The 4812-nt window shown below is 50.0% G+C and overlaps 1 pseudogene; it reads right to left on the bottom strand.

The window, feature by feature from the left end:
• Positions 1-1729: 1729 nt before the first annotated feature.
• Positions 1730-3978, bottom strand: LOC147663109 (zygote arrest protein 1.L pseudogene; annotated as a pseudogene).
• Positions 3979-4812: the final 834 nt, after the last annotated feature.

Genomic DNA, 4812 nt, shown 5'->3' with positions numbered 1-4812 from the left:
AAAACATACAATCCCCTCATCCCATCCAAGCTCCGTCAGAAGCTAATTCAAAAGCAGTGGGGGCTACAGTATATGTCCGTTTTCTTAATCCCAGTGAGTCTCCTTCTAAAAATACGTTTAGCCCTTCACTTCCGAGAGGAGTGCAAAATAACGATTTAGGGCCAGATGTAGGTAAATCCCATTTACTGATTTTGAAATACAGAATATTACCGAATTTTACTGATTCGGTATTTCAGAATCGGTAAATGGGATGTAGCTACCAATTCGCTAATTTTTACCGAATCGGTAAAATTCGGTATTTACAGATTTGGTAAATACCGAATCGGTATTTGCTATTGAATCCTATGGGCCTTGAAGCCCATAGGATTCAATATCAAATACCGATTCGGTATTTACAGAATCGGTAAATACCGAATTTCTCAAGGGTGCAGGGGGTGTCACTTTGGCACCCTCTGGCACCCCTGTTTCAGGCTTGTGTGCCATGTGGCACACATACATGCCCTAAGGGCATGTATACATGTGTACATGCACAGATGTGCATGTACACCTGAATCGGTATTTTACCATGGAATTGTATTCCATGGTAAAATACCGATTTCCAAAGCCCTGCAGCAATGTAAATATTGCTACCTGCATGTCAAATTGACATTTTCGGTAATTTTACCGATCGGTATATTTACCGAATCGGTAAATATTACCGAATCGGTAATTTTACCGATTCAGTAAAATTACTGATTAGGTAAAATTACCTGAATTTCGTGCTTTTCCTGCACCTACATCTCAATGGCCATTTACCGGTCGGTAACGGCCGAAATCGGCCGTTACCGACCGGTAAATGGCCAAAAACACTCACCTACATCTGGCCCTTAGTCTCTTCTGATTTAGATATGGAGCTGTGTAGGAGATATATTGAGGAATATTCTAGTAAGGTTCTTGATCCTATAAAGACCCCAGCAGTATCTGCCCCCTCTGGGCTCCAACTGTATAGTAGTACCCTCTCTAATAAATCCCATTTTATTATTTCCCAGTCAAATACTTCCATGAGCCCTAATCTCAACATAACAGGTATCAATGCTATTCATCCAAATAGGTTAGATAAACACGTTTCTGACTCTCTTTCCTCTCTAGAACATTTACTCTCTTCTATTTTGCTATTATTGGAAAAATTTGTCGGGGGCTCTGATTGTGTACTGGAAACAGTAACTCAAATATTGAAGGTTTTATTGAGCAACCGACAGGAGAAGGAAACTAGCTCTAATTTAGAAGTAAGCCGGCAAGAACCTGTAGAGCTGAAAGATATGAAGATAGACAATGAGTCTCCTAACGCTTCTCAAGCACTTTGTGATAGGGAATAATCAGTCCCTCCATTGAGAGCCCCTATTTCTAATTGTGCAGTAGTTCTTGACCCAGTAGTAAAGGTTCTGAATGAAACTGTTTCAAGGGTAGACAAAGAACTTTTTCTGATCTTTAATATACAGAGGGGTGAGGGAGACAAGGAGGTATTAGAATCAGAAGAAAATAGAAACAAGCATTTACAATGCAACGGTTTCGCCTTTGACAAAGTTAGAGCCCATGCATCCTTCCTCACACCCATGCATCCACAACCCTGCGCATCACTCCCTGCGCACATCCCCTGCAACCACCCCCGGTCAAGTGCCCCGGTGTACATCACGGACAGATGCCACCACCACCCATGGCCCCACCCTCGGACCCCCCAACAAACTCTCTCTTACCTCAGGGCCGGAGACACCTGCAGGGCAAAGAGAGACATTAGAGGGTGGGGAGTGAGAGTTGTCGGGTGAGAGGGACCGAAGCCCCTCAGGATAGAAGGCGTGTGGAACGAGATGGGGTGTTTGAAGAGAGAGGGGGACCCCGTCAGCAGTTAGTTTCCTCGGGGCGGGGGTTGGGGCCCGGCTCGAACACCAGCAGGGGAGGATGGGTACAGGGGCTGATGGGCACCGCTCGGGTCTGGTGAGGGGGCGTGCAGACGCGGGGGGCACAGAGCTCTTCAGGACCTCTTTTCTTATCACGGTGCTGGAAGAGAGAGTGGGGGCCGGCGTCCTGTAGTCCAGGGGGCGGGGGGGGGGGGCTCAGTGTCCGTGCACTCCACTCTGCGTGTGCTGCTGACCAGCCTTTACAGTGCTGTCAGCGCGCGACTTACACAGCTGCTAAAATGCATGTTTTTAATTTTACCGGCCTTGCTGCCCTTTGCACCCAAGAAGGCATTGCTGGGGCGGACTCCCGTGAAACTGCACACAGAGGGCCCTCCAGTAAGGAGTAAAAACTGCTAGGACCCTGGGCGAGGAACTCCAGAAGAGAACAAACTGTAGCTCTCCCCTGCTCCGACACATTACATTGCAGCTGTAGCCGTCCACTCTCCGTCCTGCCAGCGAGACGCAAAGCTAGCCGGCGAGGCTCTCAGCTTTGAGACGCACTCCCAGGCACAAGGTTTCGCATGATTGAGAGTGGGGGGCAGGAAGAGGGCACTCCTCACCGGCCCAAACACTTTGCAGTCTCTTTGTCTGCAGCCATCAGAGACAGTGCCTCGCGCACGCGTTACAAAGGACAGAAATCTGAGGGTGCTTTTCACTGATAACCTCCTTTTTTCCAGCTCAAGAACGATTTCACAATTGCTTTTACATTGTCTGCTTGTTGAGGGAATGGTTCTGCTGTTAAGAGAACCTCAGACATGACCTTGACCTTTGCAGTGGATTTCTGCAGGTACCCCAGCTTACAATCAGCAACAAAGCGAACAACTGACCCCCACTAAGAATTCATTGGTATTACGTGAATAAGCACCCCGTTTTGACAACTAATTGGTTAAATCCAGATAAAAAAAATACCCACACTGCTTTCAAACTCTTAGATCTGGCACTGCCTGCAGTTCTCGCAATTCGATTCCAGTGGATTTCCTCTCGTGGCTACAAGTCTCAAATTTCCCAGGTCTATGCGAGATACTTTAAGTCTCAAGTCCCTAAAGTAATCAACAAAAAAAGACCAAGTATCAGAACGCCAAAGAAAAAAAAAACGTTGTGAAAGTTTTTCCAGCATGGGCCTCAAACTGAGCGGCAGCTGGTAGACAAGCAACGGCCGGTTATTGGGAGAGATGGACTGGCGAGGGGAGTCAGCAACGAATGGGTGCCCCCAAAGGTGGCGGGGTGAGAGGGAAGGGGCGAGGGCTGTCACGGAGTGTATACTACATGCGGGTAGTAGGCCATATGGTAGTGAGACGTACAATCCCCCCTCACCCCCCAAAAAAGCCATGGACCCTTGCCTGCTCCTCACCTGGAAACGCAGTCTGCCCTTGTCGGGGGAGGCGGTGGTTTCCTGCTGCCCGGGCTCTGCTGCTGTGTCCCCTTCGGCTTTCTGTTCTGGCTTCTTCTCTTCCTCCAAGCTAGCCTCCTCCTGCCGGTCTGCGCGGCCTCCCTCCGCGGGGCTACCCTTCTCCTCTGCGGGCCGCGCCCCCGAGCTCTCCCCGCTCTCGGGTTTCCCCTCTCCGCCGCCCTTGGCCTCCGCGTCCTCTTCCTCCGTGAAGGTGGGGAGCCTGCGGGAAGCGACGGGCGAGTACACCGCGGCGGTCCGGGGGAAGCGTACGGTCTTGGGGGGCGAGGAGGCCGGGGTCCCGTCGGGCTCCTGCGGAGCCTGTCACCACACGCCCCGCCTCCGGCGGGACAGGGTACGGGGCCCCAGCGAGCACTGCACCGAGGCGTCCTGCCGGGGGTTCACCTGCACCCCCACATCGCGGGTGTTGGCCTTGCGCAGGCGCGGGGTCAGGTTGGGGTTCACCTGGGACAGGATGGCCTTGAGCTGCGCGCGCTGGTAGTTGTCGAAGTACTCTCCGGTGTCCGCGTAGGAGGTGAGGTAACCCCGCTGCCTCCAGCCGCCGCCCTTGCCTTTGGGGTTCAGATACCTGTAGTTGTACGGCGTGTAGGCCGAGTACATGTAGCTGTCCATTGCCTCGTCCGATATCGTAGCCATAGTGTCTGGCCCCGAGCCCGCCCCTGAGGCCTAATTAAATAAGGGCGGCAGGTGAAGTCTGCAAACGGCTCAATTAAGACATGGAATTGGAGTTTGGCAACCCCACCTGCAGAGACAGACCCCAGACTCGCCATAAGCGCATAGCAGAGCTTATAGTGGATAATACAAACTTGTTTTAGCCCAAATCTATATTTAAAGTCTGCAAAATGTCTCCCTTAGCTGAACCCGCGCGCCTTAATTGAAGTAGTGCAGTGCTTATTTTAACTTTACACGGGAGGCAACTTTGTCTCATGAAATTTATCTCTCTAAACACATTTTGCCTTAAGGTTTCTAGTGGCTCAGCAATGCACCTAATTGATAGGGCTACAGTATGTTACGTTAAAATATAGTGAATTATTATTTTCTTTAAATGGATCTATGTTGTCCTGATTTTCCTATGGTGCCCGCTGTCGTTGTTTATTGTTAGAATAGAACTTTGAAATTAATTAAAGATTACAGGTGCCTAGTTCGAACATAATTTTAGTTGTGTAGAGACAGGCCACTATTGCTAAATTATAATCGTGATAGCAGAGTTTTTAAGTTTTAAGTCCATGCGTGAGTAGTTAACTCAGTCCATGCGTTTTCTTTGCATTGTGGGATTTGCAGTCATGATTTCACACGGGCCCGGCAACGTTACCAGTCCCAAAATGCATAGTAAAACTATGGGGCTGCATTAGCTGCTCCGGTATAGACGTGGAGAACTTGAGAGCTCTGCGCTTGCTTGCCAACGCATGAATTCTACAATCAGGGACGGTAAAGGGGGGCTAGGGGAGGGGCGCAGAGGAGTCACTTACC

This window comes from Lissotriton vulgaris, unplaced genomic scaffold, assembly GCF_964263255.1.
Source record: "Lissotriton vulgaris unplaced genomic scaffold, aLisVul1.2 SCAFFOLD_1874, whole genome shotgun sequence".
Classification (NCBI taxonomy): domain Eukaryota; kingdom Metazoa; phylum Chordata; class Amphibia; order Caudata; family Salamandridae; genus Lissotriton; species Lissotriton vulgaris.
The sequence above is the reverse complement of the archived record's forward strand: the minus strand, read 5'-3'. Positions and strand labels throughout refer to the sequence as shown.